At 38.5% G+C, this 14950-nt stretch overlaps 1 long non-coding RNA gene across 2 annotated transcripts in view; it reads left to right on the top strand.

The window, feature by feature from the left end:
• Nucleotides 1-14950, top strand: part of LOC138917889 (uncharacterized) — a 460015-nt gene that overhangs the window by 262639 nt on the left and 182426 nt on the right. Inside the window, exon 5 of one of the 2 annotated variants that reach the window (XR_011426497.1) lies at nt 6058-6209. The exons of the other annotated variant lie outside the window; for it this stretch is intronic. This is a non-coding gene — a long non-coding RNA (uncharacterized lncRNA). Of the gene's footprint in view, nt 1-6057; nt 6210-14950 lie in introns of those variants that run through there. 2 annotated transcript variants of the gene reach the window in all.

Here is a 14950-nt window from a genome sequence, read left to right as displayed (position 1 = left end):
AAGTGAGGCATTTCTGTTTCACTGTGATTAGCTATCTTTTCTCCATGCTTCTAATAACCACTCCGGCAGAAAGATTTTCATATTCTTTTGGGTCCTGTATCATAAAAAGAGCCCTCAATTCAATGAATGAGTTAGGGAGCTTCCCCTTCTCTTCAAATTTTTGGAAGAGTTTGAGAAGGATAGGTATTAAAACTTCATTGAGTGTTTGGTAGAATTCACCAGGGAAGCCATCTGGTCCTGGACTTTTGTGTTTGGGGAGGGTTTTGATTACTGTTTCAATCTCCTTACTGGTGATTGGTCTATTCAAATTCTCTATTTCTTCTTGACTCAGTTTTGGAAAATTGTATGATTCTAAGAATTTATCCATTTCTTCTGGATTATCCAATTTGTTGGTGTACAGCTTTTCATAGTATTCTCCTACAATTCTTTGTATTTCTGAGGTGTGTATTGCAATTTGTCTTCTTTTTCTTTCTGATTTTATCTACTTAAGCCTTGTCTCTTTTTTTCTTCGTGAGTCCCCCTAAAGATTTGTCAATTGTTTTATCTTTTCAAAGAACCAGCTGTCAGTTTCATTGATTTTTTCTAGTCTCTATTTCATTTATTTCCACTCTGATTTTTATTATTTCCTTCCTTCTACTGATTTGGGGCTTTGTTTGTTCTTCTTTTTCCACTTCTTTTAGGTGCACCATTAGATTGTTTTATGAGATTTCTCTTGTTTGTTGAGGTAGGCCTGTATTGCTATGAACTTCCCCCTTAGAACCACTTTTGCTGTATCCCCTAAGTGCTGGCATGTCATATTTCCATTTTCGTTTGTCTCCAGGTATTTTTTTATTTCTCCTTTGATTTCTTCATTGACCCAATCATTGTTCAGTAGCATTTTGTTTAATCTCCACACATTTGTGGCTTTTCCAGTTTTCTTCTTGTCATTGATTTCTAGTTTCATACTGTTCTGGTCAGAAAAGATGCCTGGTAGTATTTCAATCTTCTTAAATTTATTGAGACTTGTTTTGTGGCCTAATATGTGATCTATCCTGGAAAATTTCCCATATGCTTTTGAAAAGAGTGTGCATTCTGTGGCTTTTGGATGGACTGTTCTGTATGTATCTACTAAGTCCATCTGTTCTAATGTGTCTTTTAATGCCAACATTTCTTTATTGATCTTCTATTTGGATGATCTATCTACTGAAGTAAGTGGAGTGTTAAAGTTCCCTACTATTATTGTGTTACTGTCTATTTCTTCTTTTATATCCACTAATAATTGCTTTATATATTTAGGTGTTCCTATGTTGGGTGCATAGATATTTACAATTGTTATGTCCTCTTGTTGGCTTTGTCCCTTTGTCATTATGTAGTGCCCTTCTTTGCCACTTCTTTCAGTTTTGCTTTTAAAGTCTATTTTGTCTGCTATACGTGTTGCTAGCCCAGCTTTCTTTTCATTGCCATTCACATGGAGTATCTTTTTCCATGCCTTCACTTTCAGTTTGTGAGGGTCTTTAGGTGTGAAGTCCATTTCTTGTATGCAGCATATATATGGGTCTTATTTTTTTATCCATTCAGCCACCCTATGTCTTTTGATTGGAACATTTAGTCCATTGCCACTTAAAGTAGCTATTGATAAGTATGTACTTATTGCCATTTTGTTACTTTTTTAGGATATTTTAGTAATTCTTCTCTGTTCCTTTCTTCTTCTCTTGCTCTCCTACCTTGTAATTTGATGGATTTCTTTATTATTATGTTTGGTTTCCTTTATCCTTAACTTTTTTGTGCATTTGTTGTAGGTTTCTGGTTTGTGATTACCATGAGGTTCATAGATAACAATGTATGTAAATAGCAATCTATATTAATTTGATGGTCTCTTGGGTTTGGCCTTTTACTAAAAGCCCTACACTTTTACTCCCTTCCCCACACATTTTATGTTTTTGATATCATATTTAACCTCTTTTTTGTGTCTATATATTCCTTAACCTCTTATCATGGAAATAGATAATTTTAGTACTTTTGTCTTTTGACCCTCATATTAGCTTTATAAGTGGTTGATCTGTATAGTTGCCTTTACCAGTTATAACTTTTTATTTGATAATTTTCTTATTCTTATTTGTAGTCTTTTCTTTTGCACTTAAATAAGTCCCTTTAGCATTTCTTGTAAGGCAGGTTTGATGGTAATAAACTCCTTTAGTTTGTGCTTGTCAAGGAAAGTCTTTATCTCTCCTTCCATTCTAAATGATAACCTTGCCAGGTGGATATTCTTGGCTGTAAGTTCTTTCCTTTCAGCACTTTGAATATATCACGCCATTCCCTTCTAGCCCATAAGGCTTCTGCTGAGAAGTCAGCTGCTAGATTTATGAGGTTTCCTTTGTATATAAGTTGTGGCCTTTCTCTTGCTGCTTTTAGGATTCTCCCTTTATCTCTAATTCTTGACATTTTAATTATAATGTGTCTACATGTGGGCCTCTTTGGGTTTGCTTGTTTGGTGCTCTCTCTGCTCTTGTGCCTGGAAGTCTGTTTCTTTCCTTAGGTAGAGAAGTTTTCAGCTATTATTTCTTTGAATAGGTTCTCTGCCTTTTTGTCTTTCTCTTCTCCTTCTGGGACACCTATAACATGGATGTTAGTATACTTGCTGTTGTCCCAGAGGTCCCTTAGACTGTCCTTGTTGTTCTTAATTCTTTTTTCTTTTTTCCATTCAGCTTGGGTGATTTCCTCTACTCTTTTGTTAATTTCACTGATCCGTTCTTCTGTGTCATCTACTCTGCTGTTCATTCCCTCTGGTGACTTTTTCATTCCCATTATTGTATTCTTCAGTTCTAATTGGTTCTTTTTCATATTTTCTAATTCTTTGTTCATTTTCTCACTGTGTTCATCTATTCTTCTCCAGAGATCAGTGAGCATGCTTAGGACTATTTGTTTATACTCTTTATCTGGTAGATTGTTTATCTCTGTTTCCTTTAGTTCTTTTTCTGAGGATTTGTCCTGTTCCCTTATTTGGAACATATTCCTTTGTCTCCTCATTTTGCCTTTGCTTATATCTATATATTAGGTAGATGAGCTATATCTCCCAATCTTGGAGATGTGGACTTATGCAAGAGATGCCTTATGAGGCCCAGAAATATGCTTTCCTTTCATCACCAGTTCTGAATGTTCCAGAGTGTCCCCTATGTGGGCTACATGTGCCTTTCTGTTGTGATGGAGTTGCTGTTGCTGTGGGTGCATGGATAGGCTAGGCTGACTCCCTGGCTGGCTCATTGTAAGGCTCAGTTGTGTGCAAATGCTACAGTCACATTAGTCACTTTATTGGGCAAGGGAAGCCCCAGCACAGCTGACTGCAAGGTCTAAAAGCACACATTTGCTGCTATTTTTCTGTTAAGTGAGTCAGGCCCCCAGCGTGGCTGGTTGCTAGGTTCAGTGGCTCACAATTGCTGTAGGCCTCTGGCCTTTGAGGCTGCTGTCAGCTGTCTCAGGTGCACAGCTAGGTGGGGCCAGCCCCAGGCGTGGCAGCACACAATCATTTCAGGCATTGGAAGGTGGGCAGATTCCTTGTGTGGCTGTCTGAGAAGGCCAGTGGCACAAGTCTGTTGCAGCCAACAAGCCCCACCACTCACAGGCCCACACCTCCCTGCTAATGCAGTCCTGCCCCGGGTGCATGCCCCGTTCCCCACTCGCCCGCTGCAGAGGTCCCACACACCCTGCCTGTGTGGGCCAACAAGTTCCCTGAGGGCTTGCTTGTGGTCGGGGCCAGTCCCTAGGATGGGCTACTTGCCCTATCTGAGCTGGATTAAATCAATGCTCCAGTAGGTGAGGCAAACCCTTGCACTTACAGGCCAGAGGAAGAAATCCAATGGTGCCTGCCAGTGTCTGTGTCAGTGTGCATGTTCCAGGTCACAATAAGGGCTGTTACCAGTGTCTCAGTCCCTGGGGAGGTGGGCCCAGCCACCTCCTGTCTCTCTGAGATGCACCCAGAGCCTATCAAGTGAGCCTCTGTCACCAAGGGACTGTGACTTTTCTTTCTGGTGATTTTGTGTTGGTTTCTGGAATGGGTGAAACTCTGCATGGTCCCTTTAAGAGTAGATTTTTCTCTCTCTTGTGTTCCATGGCTTTTCTGTGGGTATTTCTCATTGGTTTTAATAGCTAGCAAAGGCAGGCATTATGGTACTTGTCTTGGTTGTGCTGAATTCAAAGGCTGCTTATTGTGGCATGGTCTCCTGCTCAGATTCCCTGCTCCTCCAGGAAAAGCTTCCTACCTTTAGATTGCTCCTGGCCGTGAAGTGCTGTGGCTCGAATGTGGCTTTTTTTTCTCAACAGAAAAGTATTTTTGCCTCGTCCACCTCTGTCAGTATGGTCCCTTGTTGTGGGGGATCTTTCTACTAAGCTTTCAGTTCACTCTCAAGAGTAACTGTTTCACAGGTTGTTGTAAATGTGTTGTGTCCGTAGGAGGTGGCGAGTTCAGAGTCCTCCTACACTGCCATCTTCCCAGCAATTCTGTTTGTCCTTATTTAAACACAATTAAATAGATTTCTCTTTAACCTCAGCAACTCTCTGAGTTTTTAACATTCACAGAGATATACTGCAGATTAGGAATCTACTATAAGATAATTAAGTGTACAATATTGACCAGAGTTACAATGATGTGATACTGACTTATTGCTGAAGTTTATATTAAGCTTTTTCTTCTTGCCAAATTGGTGTTTTGGTAAACCCAGTTTGAGAAATGGTGAGATAGAAAATTATCTCCCTAGAGGGCTGAGAAACGCATACATTTAAAGGCAAGACGTGAGATTAACAGCACCACATTTCTGTCTTTATAATTCTACAGGCTAGTTTTAAAGCATTTTCTTAGTACGTGTCTAGAAGATAAACTTTATTATTGATAGTCAATGAGCACATCTTAGCCACAAAGCATGCACCTCTGTCAAATGTCGCTTTTTAAAATGACATCTGGCAAGTTCTGTGGTTGCTTTAGTTTTTTTCTCCTAATATAATCAAGTTTAAACAGCTCAGAAGGCTTTGTAAATTACCAGGAACATACTATGTCCTGGCCCCTAATATTTGCATCAAATCTCAAGAAAAGTTATTTCTTCTTTTTTTAATTATTTCGGAAACCACAAGTAGTTGTTTAATTATTAGATATCTGAACTAGCATCTGGGTCTTCAGCACAAAGTTTAACCCCTTAGAACTTGGAGACAGTTGCAAGATGGGGTTGGACAAGGAAACACTTTCTGGGCTCTTTGAGATTTGTCTTTTAAGTTGTTGGGAATAAACAACATATGATATCTCTTTAATAGAAAGAAAAAGTACCCTAAAGAATCCTACCCTGCAGAAATCTTTCATTGCTTCAAGATTCTTTAGAATTATGGTGTCTCCAAAGTGATTTATTATTGATGTACTGAAACACGTAAGTCAATGCTATCTTGAAGTTCAAACACATCAGATAAGAGGAACCGCTAAGTAACATCAAAGCAGTTGTAAAGAACAATCAGGAGAATTACAAAGAGTCTTTAGATTTGATCCACGTGTGTATATACGGCACTGTGCCTGTCCATTCTAATTATAATCACTATAATATACAAAAATTGATTAATCATAGAGTAAAATTTCCATCCAGGGAAAACTCTTATTCAGCTGTTCCGTGATTCTGGTCATTTTAACGTGACAGAGCATACTTGCAGTTCTGAGGGTAAGAAACATGTTGGCATACAGATCTGGAAATGAATAGCTTTTTGTATATAAAACTCTGAAAAAGCCACAACAAGTTTGCACGGTGTGCTGGGTGGTTTTAAAATAATTCATCAAGAATCTTTGAAGGATTTAGTATTTTGCAAGAAAACAAAATACTGTTTACTGTTAAAAGGAAAGTTGATGGAAATAACACCCAAATATGTATGGAGTTCTGATTTATCTGAACTAACTGATTTTAAAAAAGGATATCACACCTACAAGGACATTTCTTATACATCTCTCAGATTAAGACATTGAACAAAATACGGTTTTTTCCCAAACCTGGATTCTAGTGTCAGAGGAGTTAGTGACATTTTCTAACTGCCTCCCTGTCATCTTTTTCACAGACTTGGGGCTCTCGCTGTTGGCACTGAACAACATGGAGAGTGAAAAAGACATCAATGAAGAAACTATCATCAAAAAGCTTAATTATTAGTATTCCTTACAATGACTCATATAATCCTTACAATATAAATAAAAATCAAGTTCTCAAACAGCATGTAATGTCTGATGTTATTTTTCTCCACCTTCTTCCCAGTTGACCTACAAACATTTTACAACACGCATATCAGAGGTCAGGTAGAAGCATGCATGTCTTATGTAGGCTTTAAAAAAAATATTAACTCTTCCTCCCAATAGGTAAACTTTAAAAGGCCTGATTTTTTTTTTAATTTATAAACTTTTATTTGGAAATAATTTCAAAGTTCCAAAAAAGTTGCATGAATAAGACTAGCACAAAGAACACTTATATACCTCTTATCTAGATTTATCTATTGTTAACATTTTACCATTTGGTTTGTAACGTGCTCTTTCTCTCTTTCTCACTCCATATATATATATTTAAATATAATTTCTACACATATAATTTATATATATTTATATTATATTTATATATAATTTGTATATATAATTTGATTGTTTCTTTACTTTCTGTCATAACAAGACATTCCAAGCTTATGCTTATTTTGTACTTAACCTGCCCCAGTCCTGGAAACACCCTCTCTGTGGAGTCCTGGTTCTTTTTAGTGGAAAATGATATTAGAGTCCAAGATCTGAGTATGAAGTGTGCTCATTTTTACTGGGATGTCATTGTTTAGTGTATCTCTCAGCAGACAGAATAGGAAATATGTGCATGTGTGTAAATACACAAACACATACACAAACACAAACATGTAAATAAACACACACATATACACACATACATACACATATGTACATACAGACCCATTCTACCATAATCTTGTCCTTGCTTTGCTCTTGGCTAGAAGATATGAAATACTCATGAATGAGCATGTGAAATATATTCAAGAAAGTATGAAATGCTTACCATTATTTGCTTTGTCAACATTTTCTCTGTCATCTTTGCTTGGATGAATCTCATTCTTGAGTTAGATGATCATGTTTCACTTTCATTTCTGTAAGATCCTTATTTTTGCCCTTGTATTTTCTGCTTTCCTTTTACTGTTTCATCTCCGAAGGTTACACCCTCCTTAATATACCTGATTCTCTCCCAGAAACAATGCATCTTGGAAGCTGCCACTTCTGGTCCTATACACTTTCAACTTCCTTTCCTGTGGTCAATTCTATGAACTACCAAGTTCTGACATGAGTTCAGTATTTTATCATTTATTGTTGAGCGTTTTCTTTCTGAGAATTATTTTGTCTATGCTTCACCTCAGTCCTTTGCTCTCCTCTCTTCTCACTCATGGAGAATTGTTAGTCTTCCCTCCTGTGCTCTCTGCACGTACAGGCTTGTAGCACAGAGCTGACAGTGGGAAAGCCATTGGAATTTTTTTGATTGTTTTTTCTCTACTTACAGATAATGTAAAGTTGTATTTCCCTATCTCCCAATAATGCTTAAAGTATTGGTTCTGTGTGGTTTATTTGCTTTCCCTTTGATTTTGTGGAGTGTTGATCAACTAAAAATAGTTTCATGTCTTTGAAAACACCTTAAAAAATATTACAGGCATAGAATAAAATATTTTCATGGAAATGACCGTTTAGGTTTAAATATTTAGAGGTTAGAGAGAACTGTGAACCAGATCCTCAAGTCTTTAATGAATTTGGGGGGAGTGACCGGGAGGTCAGAAAGTGAAAGGAACCAGGTCGGGGAGATAGGTAGTGCAGCCAGATGGCTGAGGGTCGCGGGGTGGGGATGATACGGGAAAGAAGCAGTGTAATGGACTGGAAAAGCACTGGGGAGCAAGGAGGTTTTTAAACATCTCTCAAACTGGAAGTTTTAGAAATCAGCAGCATTTAATATAATAGAGCTTCTGGGGAAATTATATCCTCAAACAAGAGCCCGGGGGAGGGAGTATTCTGTGAATAGTTGTTTTCCAGAAAATAGACAGTAGGTAAGTAGTGGAACATTCAGACTGGGAGAGGCTGAATAGGGCAGCATCAGGGTTAAAGTGCAATATGGAGGAGGGCTAAGGATGGCTGGGATGGGACGTGTCACAGGATGAACTATTCCTACATTTTAAACAGATATCACATACGAAGTAGCTTCAATGCAGGCACAATTAAGTCTCCAGTTTGAGTCAGAAGTGTAGAGCATGGTCCAAGCAAAGGGCCCTTAGAGAAACAGATGTCTCATCAGTGGCACTCAGACAGACACAGGCAGAAGTCCCTGGTTGAGTCTTTAGGGGAGGAAAAATCTTTTTTTCTTCTACCCTTCTAGGTTCTTGGCTGGGTTTCTGTTACAAAAGAAAGATAAGATAAAAACAGATATTTTTTAACATGTATATCTCATGTATACATGGGAGAAATTTAGGCATGAGTAACTCAAAGGGATGTTTATAACTTAGGCTTATGTACAATTTTAGACTGAAGGAAAAGCGGTTTGGGGTTTCCGGGCAGGGGAGGCAAGTTACAGGAAGGTAACCAAGAAAAGTATGGTAAATAAGGTTAAGGTTTGTTATACAGGTTTGAGTAGTACCTTCTCCATTGGTGAATCTCTTGTGATTAAGAGTTATCGTTCTAGGGGCGCTGGCCTGGTGGCATAGTGGTTAAGTTCATGTGCTCTGTTTCAGCAGCCTGGGGTTTGCAGGTTCAGATCCCGGGCGTGGATCTACATACTGCTCATCAGTCCATGCTGTGATGACATCCTACATACAGAATAGAGGAGGATTGGCACAGATGTTAGTTCAGGGCCAATCTTCCTCACACACAAAAAAAGTTACCCTTCTCTTCCTAGTAGAGAGAGACACCCTTTCATAGGAGATATCCTTTACAAAGTGCAGATTTTCCTTATAAAAGGGAAACTTAATGCTCTGTTTTCAGAGCTTCTCCTGTGTCTGCTGTTTCTCAAAATAATCAACTCCAAATAATCTTTATGCCAAAGAGGCATACTTTGGACTGCATATTCTGGTCTCCCACAAGCAAAGACCCAGTGTGCAGACATATAAACCTATGCGGGTAAAGACCTGAATGGAGTTGGAGATGTACACCCAGTCTTCTGTGAGCTACAGGGCTTTCCTTTCAGTAGTCTATAGATGCTACCTACCAATCTACTGTCTTGTAGCCTCCTGTACTGCAAATGAGATGTCTAATGTCAGTTTCTTTATTTTCTCCTTTGCATGAATTATAGTGGAATATACCTAGATACGTGTCCTTCATTTACAACTCAGTGTGAAATTCAGTGAAATCTTTCAATCTCAGGACTTAGAGCTCTTTTCAATTTAAGGGTACTGTCATTTATTACGATATATTAATACCTCTCCTCCAACCTTTTTATCCTTTAGGAGCTCTCATTATTCAATGTTAAATTCCCTTTTTTCTCATTATTCCCTCTGTGTTTTGCCTCTACTTTGAGATATTTTTCTCCTATTTTACCTTCTAGACCATTAATGCAGTTTTCAACAGTGTCATCTCCAATTTCAGTTCATCCACTGAATTGTTAAACCTTAAGCAGTGCTTAAACCATGTTAGGGTGCTGAAGCTAATTTTTTTAAGTTCAGTTATTATTATTTTAAAATTGAGTTTTCAGTTATTTCTTACATATGTTCTAACTGACAATCTCAGATGCTGAGAGGGCTGGTTAGTTCTCTATTTGTAGCTCATTAGGGCTCGAGTACGATAGTTGGAGAGTGCATTTGCAGTTAAACATTGGTAGATTTCCAACAGGCTTCTCTCCTGAGCCCTGGCTTCAGATCTAGAAGCAGGCATGCTGATAGTTCGCAGCTGAAATACCTGGAGGAAGCCTATCCATTGTCTGGTTTCCTCTAGCAATCACAGTCACAGAGTCATAGAAGACCCGGTCCAATTAGCTCAGCTCCTGGTACAACTGTCTTGGCATTTTGGGGCCCAGGGACCCAGTCAAACTTACATAGGGTCAGTGTCAAATGGTATCCTTTCCCTACCCTAAAGAGGAGCTCTCTACAAATATCTGAGTGCTGGGGTCTTGCCACGATCCAGGCTACTTGCTGGCTCATGAACTGGGACATCTGACTAATGTTTCCAGGTGCTTGCCTGGCCCACCATGAAGAAAGACCTGCACCAATTATCTGTAATGAGATTCCTTTAGAATAGGGTTACCCAATAAAATACAAGACACCCAGTTAAATCTAAATTTCAGATAAGCAACAATTATTATTTTAGTATAAGAATGTCCCAAATATTATATGAAACATAGTAGAAAAACCCTATTTGTTGTTTATCCAAAATTCAAATTTAACTGAGTGTCCCATATTTTTATTTGCTAAATCTGGCCACTCTACCACAGAGCTCAAGGCCTTCTTGCACACAGCTATCTTCAAGATCAAGCAGAGTGTTGATGCAGGAGGAGCAGCTAGATTGATCTTGAGAGATGGAGGAAAGAGATTCCATTCTTGTAACCATGTTCCCAAGTCTCTGTTTCTTCAGTCTTCTACCTCCCTTCTCACTTTGCCCATTACGACTATTCTCTGTAATAAACAAGACCTTATGAGCTGACCCAGGAAGTAAAAACAACTGTAATGAAACCTTTCCCAATTAAAATCTTGTGCCTGTGGCTACAAATATTTTAAGTATTTTGCGTTTTTTTTAACCACATCAATGATTTTATTTTTATTATGTTAGGTTATAAAGCAAAATCTAGTTATAAGCTATTTATAAGAAGCACATTTAAAGTGAATAACAATTAAGATAAAGGGATACTCACACAAAGTGAAACAAGATATTTTTAAAAAAGGAAAAGAGAAAAATGTTGGAGTGGGAAATCAGTATCAGCTTATTGGGAATTTAAGTGCAAGATAAAGAAATGCATAATGTAATAATAAAGGCACAGTTTATTAAAAAACTTAGCCATAAATTTGCATCTCACAAGCATAATAGCTAAAAATCACAAAGAAATGCAAGAATTGACTGGAATATGAGTATACTGGAAGACTTCTCTACACCCAGAATTAGGCAAATTGAGGGATCACAAGATTAGCAAAATAAAGCAAAGGATACTTGGAAGAGGGAATGAATTTAAAAAAATAAGCAGTTGTAACATCTATTGATGAAGGGGCTGTGAAGTAAGGAGTGGTCTCATAGGGCACTGGTGGAAAATACAGCGTTACAAAAATTTGGAAAAGCAATTGGGCAGCATCTATTAAACTGAACTTTCAAAAATCTTTTGACCCAGCAACCTCATTAATGGAAATCTTTTCCATAGAATGGAAAGCATTAGTCTATGGAGTCAGGTGGACAGAAATGTTTACGGCAGTATTGTTTGCAATGACAAAAAAGATGGAAATCAAATGAATGCCTCTCAATAAGAAAATGGCTGAATTCTACCCTCACCAAGGAGTATATGTCAGTTAAAATGGAGGGAGTTACAGAAGTTACTGGCTGAGAGAGAAAATCATGATGCAGAAAAATATATATAGGATGATATTTTAATTTATATTATATATCACAATTATAAATTTATGTGGGGTTGAATGATTAAATCAATATATATATATTACACAGTTTCTCTTTACGTTGATGGGTAAAAGGGGCTGTCATAGGTACTCGGAGAGGAGAAAATGAAAAAGGAAAGCTAAACAGAAAAGAGAAAAAAGAAAAATATTACCCCACAATAAAAACATTTATAGTAAATTAAATTAACTGACTGATTTTTTAAAACATCCTTGGATCCCTATCCAATACACGCACATTCCAGGAAAATCTTTGCCCCAGTGTTTGATCTCAGAAGTTATCTTTTCTCTCCTTCTCTTTACGTGAGTCCTGTTTATCTGTGTCTGTGATGAAAGTTGGTACCCTCAATAATCCCAGGTCAAAAGCAGGCATCCGCTTCCTAGCTGGGGGTTTCGCACTAGTCCTTTCTGGTTTGTTTCCCTCCTTCCTAAGCATTTCCTGCACAGCTCTGTGCCAGATGATGCAGAGAACCATATCGCTCAATCCCACTTTTGAGGAGGCTCACAGGACAGTTGGAGAGATAAGGCTTGTGCACGTAAAATATTACAACTTTAGAATGAACCAATGCAAATGCTGGTACAAGCCAGGACATAACTAAGAAACACATGCAGAATAAATAATAGGCCAAATAATAGTGTTCAGAGGAGGGAGAATTTGCTATGGGCTGGAGGAATCAGGGGAGAATTCAGTGAGGCTATCATGACAAGGACCAGGTTTCTGAAACATATGGTCAGACGTTAGGAGGGTGGAAGATAGTCTATGTAGGCAGATCTTGTGAAAAAGAAACTAACGCTCTCTAGAAAGGAATGAAGAAACACCACAAAGAAAAACAGCATCTGATCATTTGATAAAAGAATCAGAGCATCAAGTTTTAATGAGAATGTCTATCCCCCAAAGGATGACCCTTCACAAAACAAACCTACATCCAATTGTTTATTGGTCTGCTAACCCTAGAATTCCTTGAGCAGAACAATGCCTAGTACTTTCTGGATAATCGTTATGTTCCAGGTAATCCCCCCAGTACGCCTGTGAGGTTGGTACTGTTACTATCTGTATTGAGAGGCAAGGAGACTGAGTCACAGTGGGGCTAATACTTGCTCAGGGTCACATTGCTGGTGACAGATAGAACTGAGATTGGAACCTAGGCTCATAACCACTATGCTGACTACCACTTCAACAGTGGCGACATTACAAGGCAGGGGTAGAGTGGCTATTAGACTGGACGTGGAAACAGCTTCATTACATGAGAGCACACATTTAATAAATATTTATAAAAATGAGCTGCTAGCCATACAAACCAACTTCCTACTGCGTCAGGGAAATGCCTTCAGGGCCAATGGTAATTAGTAAAAGGAATCTTTAGATGGCTTCACTAAGCAGGGTGGTGGGTTTGTTGCAGGGTACACACAGCCTATTTTAATACTTGCTGTAGAATTTCGACAACTGTCAGTCCATGGGGAGCTCATATTTAAACTAATTTAAAATAAATGAGTAATTAACATTTCATAAGCTAATGAATCAAATGTTTTGTTAAATGGAAGACAAATTATGTCTGCTGCTCAGCCCTCAAGCTCCACTACAAATCCTATAATTCAATTAAAAACGAGCTCTTTGGCCTTTGTTTGATTAAAAAACAACTTCGTGTTTTTCCTCTGGAAATATTTAGATTTCCGTACCCACCACCCACCCTAATACATACTTGCTATCAAAAGAATGCATTTTGGGGCCAACCTGGTGATGCAGTGGTTAAGTTCGCATGTTCTGCTTCAGCAGCCTGGGGTTCGCAGGTTCAGATACCGGCTTGTCAAGCCATGCTGTGGCAGGCGTCCTACATATAAAGCAGAGGAAGATGGGCATGGATGTCAGCTCAGGGCCAGTCTTCCTCAGCAAAAAGAGAAGGATTGGCAGTAGATGTTAGCTCGTCCTCCAAAAGAGGGGAAAAAAATAATGCATTTTGATTCGTTCCATATTTTTCAGTGAATAAAATATGCTGAATGATCTTTTTAAGACAATTTAAAATAAGATAATTTAAAGATCCATATTATAAGTATACCTCTTATTTGAAATGGTGAGGATAGGAAAGTAGATGGAGTCTAGAACAGAAAATTTCAAAGTTTTTCAACCTCATCCTTTAAAGATTGTTTTGTTGCTAAAATATATATAATTTGTGCTGACAGTTTTCTATATTTTAGGCCCTATGCTGAGTCTTTTAGGTACAATGTCCAAATGGGCCTCATACCCCTCTTAGGTGGTAGTATTATTACCATCTCTAATGTAAATGGACTCACCTCTGAATTCAACAATTATTGAGCATCTATTGTGTGTCAGACATTGTGTTACACAGGAGTCATCCCTTTGAAATGTATTCATCGAGAAAAATAAAGCCCCTATCTCCCAGTGTCTGTGAGAGCATAGGAGCCTGACTTCCATGAGTCCCAGATAACAAACACATGTGACCTGATCACATTAACCAACCTCCCTCCTTGCCTAACGTCCTCCAGTAGTTTTTCACTAGCTCACCCTACTGGTTAAAAATTCTCCCGCATTTTGCCTGAATAGGAATTGTTTAATCTCTCTCCCCTGTTACAATGGTCTTGAATGAAGTCTTCCTTGCCTGTTTCACTGGTGAGATACAATTTTTCTTTCACAGATCCATTCACATGGAATGCGGTATGAATGGCTGGCAGCCCCCTGGAGTGGCACAATGAGTGGCCGTGGTCATGTTACATCCTAGAAAGGGCGGGGGGACATTAATACACGATTATGTAACTACATAGGTACCATTGTTAAGTAAGAAAACTACAATGTGTTGTGGGAGTTTTAACAGTTAACCCCAGATGAAGCTTCTAGGGAAACTTTTCTGGAAAAAAATCACATTTAGAGTCCATCTGAGGTCTGAAGGGGAGCAGAATATGCCACCCCAAAATGTGCTACTTTGGCTTGTGGATTATTTGAGCTGAAGTCAATCAAGACCTAGCAGACTCAAGAAACACCTCTAACTCTCCCTTAACTACCTAAAAGAATTTAGATAGGGGGCCTGGCCAGAATGAGAGCTATTACCAGAGAGAACTTTTATCTGAAAGACTTGTCTGCATGGTAGGGCAGGCATCTGCTCTTTTTATTGTTTGGTGAATTACCCTTATCTCCTTTGAAGCCTCAGGCCCCTATCCCATTCCTTAGCTCAGGATGGCATATAAGCTTCAACTGCCTGACTTGCCCTTGAGTCGCATATCTTTGGGGCTCCCATATGTACAAAATTAAATTTGTTTTTCTCCTATTAATCTGTCTTATATCAATTTAATTATTAGAGCAGCCAAAGAACCTAGAAGGGGAGAAGGAAACATTTCTCCAACC

This window comes from Equus caballus, chromosome 15 (genome assembly GCF_041296265.1).
Source record: "Equus caballus isolate H_3958 breed thoroughbred chromosome 15, TB-T2T, whole genome shotgun sequence".
Taxonomy (NCBI): domain Eukaryota; kingdom Metazoa; phylum Chordata; class Mammalia; order Perissodactyla; family Equidae; genus Equus; species Equus caballus.
The sequence above is the reverse complement of the archived record's forward strand: the minus strand, read 5'-3'. Positions and strand labels throughout refer to the sequence as shown.